Source organism: Phyllobates terribilis, unplaced genomic scaffold (assembly GCF_046119375.1).
Source record: "Phyllobates terribilis strain yellow unplaced genomic scaffold, ASM4611937v1 Scaffold_5__5_contigs__length_657084704, whole genome shotgun sequence".
Lineage (NCBI taxonomy): Eukaryota > Metazoa > Chordata > Amphibia > Anura > Dendrobatidae > Phyllobates > Phyllobates terribilis.
Window position 1 is genome coordinate 91,996,555 of NW_027362765.1, and position 12,933 is coordinate 92,009,487.

At 52.3% G+C, this 12,933-nt stretch overlaps 1 long non-coding RNA gene across 1 annotated transcript in view; it reads right to left on the bottom strand.

Annotated features, from left to right (window-relative positions):
* Positions 1-636: 636 nt before the first annotated feature.
* LOC141270894 (uncharacterized) overlaps positions 637-12,933 on the bottom strand; it is a 41,588-nt gene continuing 29,291 nt past the window's right edge. Inside the window, exon 3 of the long non-coding RNA XR_012321753.1 lies at positions 637-920. This is a non-coding gene — a long non-coding RNA (uncharacterized lncRNA). The remainder of the gene's footprint in view (positions 921-12,933) is intronic.

Sequence of the window (12,933 nt, forward strand, 5' to 3'; positions counted from 1 at the left end):
TTCCAAGTGATGCTAAAATCGCTTGGGAAGCTCTTGTCAACCCGCATGCGGAAATGAAAGTGAAGACCGCTTCATTTCCGCATGTCCCTGGCAGGAAACCGCATGTACAATCCGCATGTACAATCCGCATGCGTTTTTTCCTGCCAGGGAGATGCAGAAATGCTCAGGAAAAAATCCTGAGCATTTCTGCATCGTGTGCACATACCCTAAGAGGGATTTGTGTGGGGACCGTGCCTCTGAGGCTATGTGGACACAGAGTTTATTTGAGACAGTCAAAAGTGAAACCTTTTCGGGAAATGCTTTTTCTTTGGGGAGTTTTTATGGGAGTTTTTTGTTTTCTGAAGCGTTAAAGAAAAATTTTCTTTTTCCTCAAAGTGTTTTTTTCTGCAGACTTTTGACTGGACAGCTCCTGGTTTGGAGCGGATTCCATTAGAAGCCACTTCAAAGAAGTGACCTGTGCTAGTGTCTAGATCTGGGCACCACATTTTAAAAAAAGAGCTACCAGGATGGTGAGCGGACTGCAAAATATGTCATATGAGGAACGGTTAAAGGATCTGGGAATGTTTAGCTTGCAAAAAAGAAGGTTAAGAGGAGACTTAATAGCGGTCTACAAATATCTGAAGGGATGTCGCAGTGTAGAGGGATCAGCTTTATTCTCATTTGTACATGGAAACACGAGAAGTAATGGGATCAAAATAAATGGGAGAAGATACAGATTAGATATTAGAAAAACTTTTTGACAGTGAGGGTGATCAATGAATGGAACAGGCTGCCACAAGATGTGGTGAGTTCTCCTTCAATGGAAGTCTTCAAACAGAAGCTGGACAGAAGTCTGTCTGAGATGGTTTAGTGAATCCTGCATTGAGGGGGGGTTGGACCAGATGACACTGGAGGTCCCGTCCAAAGACATTTTTCCAAACCTGAAGCACAAAAAAAAACAAAAAACGATCAAAACACTGAACATATGAGCAGCAAAGTGATTTTACAGCACAAATGAATAAGCAGAGTTTTTCAAGTGATTATTTTCAGATGTTATTTAGGGTGAACTCGGTCCAAAAAACTTTGTGTGCACATATCATAAAAATCGGCAGCGTTCTGTTCTGTATATAAAGAAGCGTGGTTCAATATTACTAGCTACAAAATACAACACTGGATATTATGGCTTAGTTTCCCAATTCCATGTATTCGGTCTAGTTTGGGACCTTCAGCTGTACGAGACATCTGACTGCAGAAAATTATATTTCAGCGATCTGGATACTATAGACAACAGCAGTCTATAGTCCGACACAACTACTTTATGCATTTTAAGCAATTGCATGATGTGTTCCGAGTCCGGCTTGAGACCAGGTAAGAATTGAATGCAGAGATCTCAGGTTTGCTGCCTTTTCCTGGTGTGGTCCGCGCGGAATGCGGGAGGTGTTTCTCGAAACCCAATGAAGCAAGCACAAGAGTGACAGCTTCCTCTCCCCACCCAGAGAAAGACCTCGGAGTCACCTGGTTCACCTGCTACAGCTGAGGCCCGTGCACTCTACCTGACTGCACTTGTAAGTGGAAAGGCATGTAGTGGGGTCACAGTTCACGGTAGAGTATATCTCAGAAGAAAGTGCCAGAACAAGTCAGGAAAAGCAAAAACAAGCAAAAGGAGTGGACTCCGAGAGTAAACTTACACTTTATGGGGATGTCTCCTGCCAGGGTTTATAGTGACGTACACTGATAAGCCATAATCTGATGATTATTTTGTAGGCTGCCATAACAGTTCTGATCCTTTCGGTACGTTAACACGAGTATATTTTCCATCCGTGTGCAACAGACAGACGTACCAATGTTTGCTAGTGCACATAGACAATATTCTAGACAGATCTCAGGTCTGCTTGGATGAATCGCAACATTCGCTAGTCTGGACGGTTTACTTCGGCACCCACCCACTACATTAATGAGTACACAGAGCAACACCCGGAGCAAGTCGAATCCGTAATTTGTGGACTTTGTGTGCGTTGCGCTTAATGCTGGAATCTGATTTGCCAAATTCATTAAGAGGCGCACACCACATAATAAATTCAGCACATCCTCTCTGTGGTGTTGTATTCCTAGCCAAAAATGCATTTTTGGCATAATGGCGTCAGCACTTTTGCTGAATTTGATAGGTGGGCATACCCACATCCCATCCAGCCCCAGCTTCTACTCCGCAACGCTCATTTTGGCGGAGCAGCTTCAAACTGGAAAAGTCAAAAGTTGCACATTTTTGGCACAACTCTGCATTGCTCAAAAATTTTACAGCTTTTCAAAGTGTTTTACTCTAGAAGTCTGGTGTAAAAGCTTTATGAATATAGAAATACTATATATACACAGTATATACATGTTGCATTACATTGCAGCTAGATATTGATTGAGATTCTCCGCATACTCTGATGAAATTGTGTTAGCAAACTGCCAGTGACAAGGCAACCACGTCAGATGGGACCCTCAACAGAATCACTTCTCCTAGCCTGCAAAATGAACGCAGATATCTTTTGTGATTGTCTGCTTTTGGACTGTGTTCTGTCACTTTTCAATCATAGCCATTGTAGTACAGTATCTGTTCTGTGTGATCGAACCAGCCTGTGCAACTCATGAACATCAGTGAGTCTTGGGCTCCAATGACGCTGTTTCCTCTCTTTTTCTTCTTTGGATAACTTTTGGTTAACACTTACCACTATATATTGTGAACACAGTACAAGACCCGTCGTATAACAAGGACACCCCACAAGATCTGCAGTGTACTTGAAACACCCCACGATACCTGACATACACTGGGAACATCCCATCAGATCTGCTATATATCGGTAAAACCCCACAAGACTCAATGTATACCAAAAACACTCCATAAGGCCTGCCAGATACTAGGAACACCTTACAAGACCCAATGTATTCCAAAAACACTCCATAAGGCCTGGCATATACCGGGAACACACCATAAGACCTGCCTTATCTCAGGAACATCCCACAAGACTTGCGTATTGCAGGTGTGACACCCCAGCGGTCTGGTTGCCACAGTGATAGAGATATTACGTCTGAGAGCAGGTGGGAGGTCCTTTGGTCAGGGATCCTGTGCATGCCACACCTCCTGCCCAGTCTTGGGAGGGGAAGAACTTCCCCTATATAAACCCGGGGCTGAAGCAGGGTGAGGAGTCAAGGAGAGTAGAGACAAGAAACAGTCACAGGAAGAAACAGCAGAAGCTCAGTGGGAGCAATACTACTACAAGTCAGGGGCTGGCAGCTGCAGAGCTCGCCCTGACTGAGAAGCTTTCTTACCGGACCCGGCGTCCGAGGCTGTGGGGACTAACTCTTACCCAGCAGCAGAAGCCGACCGGCAGGGGATTTCAGGTCCTCTGGCCCAGAAACCCGAAGGCACGGTCACACGCGTGGGACCAGCACCGCCATCGTGGAGCGGAAGCCATTAGAAGGCCCCGAGTCACCGGCCATACGGGTGAGCACCACACGGTACACTCAGGGACGTGGGCTACTTATATTCCCTTCTAGCAAGGTAGCCAGAAGAGTACAGTCAGTTTGGGAGGCCTACAACTCCGCCTGGCCAGGGGAGATCCCATCTGCTCAAGGACTGACCAGGCCCCGTTCACTAGCAAGTACTCCGGGAGGGTCTATCGTTGTTACCAGTAAAGACCCTGAATTACACCGCACCGTCTCTGAGTGGTTCCTGCTACCCCCATCATCCACATCTGCTGCCCTGAGGCCATACCCCTCCCGTTGGGGGTTATACCATCTACGCTGCACCATCCATGCACCGGCCTCAGCGGACTGTCTTGCAGCGGCAGCTCCATAGCTGCATTCAACGGGTGGCGTAGTCGTCCTACATCTACCGCTGTTACATCGCCGCTCAGTTTGACTCCCTGGGCACGGACCGGGTCACCGCCACGAGACTACAACCCTCAAGAGATCCGGCTCCGGGTAAGCTCCCGCGTGCGCAACGCAGCGCGACACAGGCCCAGGGGCGCGTCAACTTTGGCGTAGTCGGCAGGATTTCGTGCCCGCAACCACCGGGTACTGCGTGCCTGAAAAAGAGACTTTTCAAACTTACCTGTGGTGAAGATTCCCGCCATCCGGCGCCATCTTCAGCCTTCTTCCCGCCATCGGTGAAGTTTCCCGCCATCCGGCGCCATCTTCTGCCTTCTTCCCGCCATCCGTGGAGTTTTCCCGCCATTGGACGCCATCTTGAGGACGCCGCGCGGGAAGAAGAGGGGCGTGGACTCCGAAAGCGCGCGAGAACTGAAGCCCCGCCTCACGTCCGGACGTTGCGTAAGGTCCTGGAAGGAGCCCAGCAGACGCCGACGTCACAGGAGCGCGACGGAAGGTCCTCAACCCTGACGATCCACTGCGGAGCCGCGGCCTACGGAACAGGATCATCGCAAGGTAGGCCACGGTCCACTAGGGGGGAGGAAGATGTCGGATACGGAGGAGAGCTTCACTGCCTCAACCCCCGCCAGCGCTACCGCTGCTGCAGTTATGCCCTTCACCATGCCCTATATCCCGGGAGCAGCTTGGCTACCCCAGTACTCAGGGGAGTCACATACCCTGCATGACTTTAGAGAAAAGCTGGATAGCCTCTTCCAGGTGTACCCCCTCACAGAAGAGCAAAAAGTGAGCATCCTGGTGGCCCAACTAACCGGGGCAGCCAAAAGGGAAGTAAAATCCTGGCCACCTGGGAGGAAGACTGTCGCAGGGATACTAACCCGGCTGAAGGACACCTTTGATACCCGCACCTCAGCCGAGATTAAGCTTAGATTCTACGGGTGCAAGCAGCGAGCGCATGAGAGTATACGGGACTATGCACTAAACCTACAAGAGGCCCTGAGGGCCATTAAGCAGACCGACCCTGATGGAGTGGGAAACGAGGACAGGCTGTTGACCGAACAGTTTATAGAGGGACTGTATTGTAATACCCACCGAACCCAGTTGCGGGCAATGGCCTTACAGGATCCCCATCTGGGCTTTGCACAGTTCAAGGACAGAGCCATCCGGGTGCTCCGAGAACCGGCACCGGGTGGCGTTGTGACCCACAAGCGCCCTGCTATCACTTACCACCAGGAGGCGGCGCCCTTGTCGGCAGGGCCTGTGGGAGCTGATGCGCAGGCTTTGGACAATGACCCGGCTCCAGACCTACACCATCAGGTCCAAGAGCTAGCTAAGAGCGTTGCTGCGCTAACCCGAACTGTGCAGTCTTTACAGGCTTCCACCCCGGGAAGATCCAGCTGGCATCCGGACCGGAGGACATCCCGTGGCGTCGACCAAGGAGGACCCCACCGGCCAGAGGAAGACCCAGTGACCGATACAGCGAGGACGGACGACCCATCTGCCGCCGCTGCAATCAACCTGGACATATGGCAAGGTACTGTTCTTTAAACGGGCACAACCTGGGGTAGAGGGCCAACCCCCAGGAAAAAGATCACCAGGCCCATCGAACTGGCGCGACAGATATGTGGGAGGACGTCCAGTCTTGCCTGTGGTACTGGATGGCATTCCCATGAGTGCCCTACTGGACACCGGGTCACAGGTCACCACCATCCCGTACGTGCTCTTTAAGCAGTACTGGAATGACTCGGATATTACCCGCTACCCTGACGACGACTTGAGTATCATCGCCAGCAATGGCCAGCCCGTGCCACAGATCGGATTTAAAGAGGTGACCATCAAAATCGGTAGAGTCGAACTGGCAGCACAGGGACTGATCATTGTAGATATTGACAAACATGAGAGTCACCCAAAAATAACTCTAGGAACTAATGTAATTGAAAATTGTCTTGCAGAGGTGATTTTCCTTTTACAGCAGGTTGCCAAGAACGCCAGCTCCGGCGAGCAGCGGGTGCTCCAGAAAGAGATCCGGGCACTGATGCGACGGCAACAGGTGGAACTCTCCGGCGGTGAGATTGGTAGCGTAAGAATGTGTGACCCTTTTCCTATTGCCATGCCCCCAAAAAGTGAAATGATGATTTGGTGCTGGGCAGCTATTGGTCTGAGAGGTAGAGATTACCAGGCAATGGTAGAACCAGTTTACTCGGACAGTAGGCCCACCATTTTGACAGCACGGGGGGTGGTTGATGTACGCCATGGGAGGGTGCCCGTTCACATAATAAATATCGGGGAGAGGGAAGTGTACCTGCCCCGGTATGCCACGCTAGCCAAATTATATACCATTAACCAAAATTCTATACAATCTGTGGAACCCTTGCCTCCATCTCACCCGGAGGAAGGTAACGGCTCTAAGAAAAACATGGAGGACTGGTGTCAGCAACTACATCTGGGTACTGACTCCACTCCCGCACACCAGAAACAAGGAGTCTATCGGGTGGTTCAGGAGTACGAGAGAGTGTTCAGTAAACACCCGTTAGACTTCGGGCGAGTCAAGGGGGTAGAACACCACATCCCCACGGGAGACCATCCTCCTATAAAAGAGAGGTATCGACCCCTACCCCCTGCCCACTACCAACACGCCAAGGGGATGCTTAGAGACATGAAGGAGGCTGGGGTGATCAGGGATAGCTGTAGCCCCTGGGCAGCTCCACTAGTCTTAGTCCGAAAGAAAGACAACACCATGAGGATGTGTGTAGATTACCGGAAAATCAATCGTATCACACACAAGGATGCGTACCCCTTACCAAGGATAGAGGAGTCATTGGCTGCTTTAAGATCTGCTAACTTCTTCTCTACCTTGGATCTCACTAGCGGGTACTGGCAGGTTCCTGTAGCAGAGGCGGACCGGGAGAAGACCGCATTCACCACCCCGATGGGACTTAGCGAGTTCACCTGCATGCCGTTCGGACTCTGCAACGCACCGGGAACCTTCCAACGACTAATGGAGTGTTATCTGGGCCACAGAAACTTCGAGACGGTCCTGTTGTACCTGGACGATGTCATCGTATATTCTAAGACGTATGAGGACCACCTGAAACACCTGGCGGAAGTGTTCGAAGCTCTGGCAAGTTACGGCCTAAAGGTGAAACCCTCCAAGTGTCACCTCCTGAAACCAAAGGTGCAGTACCTGGGACACGTGGTGAGCGCTGACGGAGTGGCTCCCGACCCTGATAAGATCACCGCAATTAAGGAATGGCCAAGCCCCTCCAGCGTAAAAGAAGTGCGGCAGTTCCTCGGGTTGGTAGGCTACTACCGAAGGTTTATTCCCGGTTTCACCAAAAAGGCAGCACCTATGCAGGACCTCCTGATAGGCCAGTCCCGGAAGGCCAAGAACCAGAAGCCGCCCTTCAAATGGGAGGAGCTGGAAGAAGAGTCCTTCCGCCAGCTGAAGATGGCCCTCGCGGGGGACGAAATCCTGGCGTACCCGGATTATAGCCAGCCCTTTATCCTCTACACCGATGCCAGTAACATCGGGCTAGGAGCCGTACTGTCCCAGATCCAGCAGGGGAAGGAACGAGTAATCGCCTACGCCAGCCGAAAACTGCGACCCACCGAAAGGAACCCCGAGAATTACAGCTCATTTAAGCTAGAGTTCCTGGCCGTAGTATGGGCAGTCACCGAGCGCTTTAAGCATTACCTCGCTTCTTCCCGGTTCACCGTGTACACGGATAACAACCCGTTGACACACCTGGACACGGCAAGACTCGGTGCCCTGGAGCAGAGGTGGATGGCCCGTCTGTCCAACTACGAGTTCACAATCAAATACCGGGCAGGACGCTCCAATACCAACGCGGACGCCCTGTCCAGGATGCCCAACCTGCCGGACGGAGGAGAAGATCCGGAGGGACTGGAAGAAGTTGAACTCCCTGCGTTCCACCGTCATGGGACTATCCAGTTTTCCCACCGGGTAAGGAGTAAGCAGGCTGCTACGTTGAACCCCTTACCCCACTACAACTGGGCGGAAACGCAAGACAGCGACCCTGCCGTCCGACTGGTGAAGGAGATGCTGACTCGGCCGGAGGCTCGCCTTGAACCAGACGCTCCGGAGGAAGCCAAACAACTATGGGCAGAGAAGAGTCGACTGTTCCTTTACAAAGGGAAGTTGTGCCGCAGAATGGTTAACTCCCGGACGCATGAATTACTCTGGCAAGTAGTGGTGCCACGAAGAGACGCAGCCATGGTGATGGAGGCATACCACGACGGAGCTGGACACTTCGGGTGGAAGAAGCTGGAGTTCCTGCTGCGCGAGCGGTTCCACTGGGTAGGCATGAGGGGAACCATCGAGAAGTGGTGCAGAGACTGTGGCCCGTGCAACCTGAGAAGGAAGGACCGTGCCAGCCAGAAGACTCCCCTGCAGTCCATCGTCACCCGGCAACCGTTGGAACTGGTAGCCTTGGATCATGTAAAACTGACCCCAAGCAGAAGTGGCTACGTCTACGCGTTAACCATCGTGGATCATTACTCCCGGTTTCTGGTTGTCGTCCCCGTCAAGGACTTAACGGCTCAAACAGCAGCTAGAGCCTTCCAGCAGCACTTTTGCCGTCCACACGGGTACCCGGACCAAGTGCTGACGGACCAGGGACCTGCCTTTGAAGCGGAGGTCTTCCAGGAATTCTGCAATCTGTATGGCTGCTGGAAGATAAGGACGACACCCTACCATCCGCAAACTAATGGACTTTGTGAGAAAATGAACCAGGTGGTAATGGATCTTCTAAAAACGTTGCCCCTGGAAGAACGCAGTCTGTGGCCTGAGAAGTTGCCCGATCTGGTGGACCTATACAACCACATCCCGGTAGGTTCCACCAACTGTACCCCGGCTTACCTAATGAGGGCAAGACCTGGTAAGTTACCTGTTGACCTGGAAATGGGAGTCCTGACACCCGAGGACACTTCACCAGAAACAGACTGGGACACAGAGAGGCAGCAGCAGTACCGGAGAGTACAGGAGAGTGTGGAGCGAAGTCTCTGTCAGGCTAGGGAAAGACAAGAGAAAACTTACAACCAGTATGCTCCCGCTGTTCCCCTGGTACCTGGAGAGCAGGTCTTGAAGAGGAAGAGACGGCTCCACAAGTTGGATGACCAGTGGGAGAAGGACCCGTACACCGTACTGCCCTCAAGCCACGAGAACCCGAAGGTTTGTACCATCAGTAAAGACGGAGGGGAAACCACAGCCATTGTATCCCGGGACCACCTGAAGAAGTGTCCCGAACAACTGAGGAACCCTGAAGAGGAACAAGAAGACCATCGACCCGTAGAGGAAAGGGAAGATATGGTTAGTACTGTGCTCGGGACTTCCCTCGGTCTTGGACTCAAGTCAATGGTGCAGTTGTGGTACCCGTACTCACCTTCCTCCAACCAGCATCCCAAGCACCTACGGAGCAACAGGTAGAGCTGGAAGAACAGCCGGTCCAGGAGGCAGAAGACTCCACACAAGCAGAACAGGAGGATCAACCCTCTGCTTATAGTGAGCCTGCCGTACCCCTAGTGAGACAAAGAGCCGGTAGACAGCTGCCCAGTTTACCCTTGACAGCTCCTACACCCTGTAGTTTAGGGCCAGACAGTCAGCTCCGTAGGTCCACTAGGGCCACTAGAGGCCAGTTACCCGCACGCTGGAGGATTTGAAGTGTATAAATTGTTTTATTTATGTTTATCTGTGTATTGTTGCTTGTGTATAATTTTGTGTTTCCAGTTATTTTTAGGAATCCTTGGTGGATTTACCGGGAATCCTTGTACATAGTTGGAGCGTAACCCAGGATGGACTAGAGACTGTTAAGGACTCGGGGTAGGACAGACCCCTACCTGGTTACGTCTCCCTGTTTTGGTGAAATGGACACCCTGCTTTTCTTCAAAGACTGCACCCGGTTGCGGACACGCCGTAACCATCTTATGTGTTTTTCTTATTGTATTGTTATTGTTATACCTTGTTATGTTTTTCTAAAAATATGTTTAGTCCCGGAGTACTAAATTTCACTAGGGGGGAATGTGACACCCCAGGGGTCTGGTTGCCACAGTGATAGAGATATTACGTCTGAGAGCAGGTGGGAGGTCCTTTGGTCAGGGATCCTGTGCATGCCACACCTCCTGCCCAGTCTTGGGAGGGGAAGAACTTCCCCTATATAAACCCGGGGCTGAAGCAGGGTGAGGAGTCAAGGAGAGTAGAGACAAGAAACAGTCACAGGAAGAAACAGCAGAAGCTCAGTGGGAGCAATACTACTACAAGTCAGGGGCTGGCAGCTGCAGAGCTCGCCCTGACTGAGAAGCTTTCTTACCGGACCCGGCATCCGAGGCTGTGGGGACTAACTCTTACCCAGCACCAGAAGCCGACCGGCAGGGGATTTCAGGTCCTCTGGCCCAGAAACCCGAAGGCACGGTCACACGCGTGGGACCAGCACCGCCATCGTGGAGCGGAAGCCATTAGAAGGCCCCGAGTCACCGGCCATACGGGTGAGCACCACACGGTACACTCAGGGACGTGGGCTACTTATATCCGCTTCTAGCAAGGTAGCCAGAAGAGTACAGTCAGTTTGGGAGGCCTACAACTCCGCCTGGCCAGGGGAGATCCCATCTGCTCAAGGACTGACCAGGCCCCGTTCACTAGCAAGTACTCCGGGAGGGTCTATCGTTGTTACCAGTAAAGACCCTGAATTACACCGCACCGTCTCTGAGTGGTTCCTGCTACCCCCATCATCCACATCTGCTGCCCTGAGGCCATACCCCTCCCGTTGGGGGTTATACCATCTACCGCTGTTACATCGCCGCTCAAGAGATCCGGCTCCGGGTAAGCTCCCGCGTGCGCAACGCAGCGCGACACAGGCCCAGGGGCGCGTCACAGGAACATCCCACAAGATCTGCTGTATACCAAGAACATTCCACAAGACCTGCTGTATAACGGGAACACCCCACTAGATCTGCCGTATACCCAGAACTCCCCACAAGACCTGCCGTATACCAGGAACACCCCACAAGACCTGCTGTGTGGCGCCCCTGAGGGTTCAGTCGCCACAGAGGTACTGCACCTCACCCAGAGGTGTGGTGTCTCCTCTCAGGAAAGAAGGGAGTGCCCCAACACCCACATTCAACACTACACTGCTCCAGGCCGGCTGGAAGGGCAAGATGCAATGTGTTTCCTGCTGAGCCCTGTCCCTGGCTGGAGTGGGGGGAACCAAAGGTAGGGGGAACCAGTAGTGGGTGTGGGTGGAGGAAGTAGAGTAGGGGAGCACCATAGTAGGAGATATAAAAAGGGAGGCCATCTTAGGGTGGCAGAACAGAACAGACAGTTCAGTGAGTGAAGACAGTCTGGGAGCAGAGTCTCGTCAGGAGCTCTGCTCCACAAGTGGGGCCTAGTGATAGAGGCCCAGGAGGGGAGCAGAGGAGAAAGGCTCCGTTCTATTGAAGGGATCCCAGGGGGTACGGCGAGTGCAGGACAGCACCCGTACGCCCCGAATGTGTCAGAAGACAGAGGGATCAGGCCGCAAGAAGGGGACCGGCCCCTGGACCAGCCGTGTTACTCCAGGTCTCGGCTGGAAAAACCGGAGGCTTCTGGCTTTTATAGTGCAGTTGCCAAAGCCTCATCCTAGTCACCGTGAGGGTCAAGCAGGTCCGGGAACTCCAAGTTGCCCAGAGGGACTTCAGAGCACCCGAGCGGGACTGTGAGTGGGGAAGCGCAGGGCAGGAGGGAGAAGACCCAGCGTGAAGTCGGTCTAGAGAGGAACATAAGAAAGCAGGGTTCCGTCAGGTGCTACTAACCTACCTGAGGAAGAGCTGAACCCCCGGTCTGGTGAACGCAGCGTGACGTGGGAGGCTGGCACCCGCGCAGTGTATCAGTGGAACGTACATGAGAACTGTGAGTAAAGACTCGGATGACTGCACCGCACTGCCTCCGTCCATTATTTCAGCTGCACCATCACTCCGCCTACACTACAAGTCCCAGCACCACCCACCATCAAACTCCACACTGCCCCGGGGGCCCGCTCCACCTGTGGGGAGCAGAAACACCTCAGCTGCCATCCCATCACCCCCCGGAGGGCTGCAGCAACGCTGGTAAACCTTACCAGGTACCACAGGTGGCGTCACAAACTATTTACTTTATTTTTATTTTTTTATCCAAGTTACAATCCCCCTTTTTGGTTGACCGCCCTGGGTCACGGGCCGGGCCAGCCACTGTGACATACCCCCCCCAGCATCCATAGGCCCGGCTGCCGAGTACCCCACAGCCCTGGGGGCGCGTCAGCTGTATAATAGGAACATCCCACAAGATCTGCCATATACCGGGATCACCCCAAAAGCCATGTCATATACTAGTAACACTCCATAAGACCTGCTATATACTGGGAAAACCCCACAAGACCTGCCGTATACCGGAAACACCCCACAAGACATGTCGTATACCAGTAACACTCCACAAGACCTGCTATATACTGGGAACGCCCCACATGATCTGCCATATACCGGAAACACCCCACAAGACCTGCTTTATAATGGGAACACCCCACAAGACCTGTCATATACCCAAAACTCCCCACAAGACCTGCCATATACCGGGAACACCCCACAAGACCTGCCGTATACCGGGAACACCCCACAAGACCTGGCCTATATCGGGAACACCTCACAAGACATGTCGTATACCGGTAACACCCCACAAGACCTGCCGTATACCGGGAACACCCCACAAGACCTGCCGTATACCGGTAACACTCCACAAGACCTGCTATATACTGAGAACACCCCACAAGACCTGCCGTATACCAGATACATCCCTCAAGACCTGCCATATACCCGTTGTGTACCAAGCAATGGGTGGTGTAAAGCTACAGAAAAGATGCACCAAATTTGTCTTCCGTTAGATCTGTATGATGCAGGGTTCATTTATTTTCCGTTAGGAAGTTTCAAATTATTTGTATTCCGCAATCTCTCATTAGCTCTGTATTATATGCAAATGAACCCCTGCCCACAACAACAATTAATTTGCATGCTCTCCGAGGCTAATGATGTCAGACACCAGTCGCTGGGTTCTGTTTTGGTCTC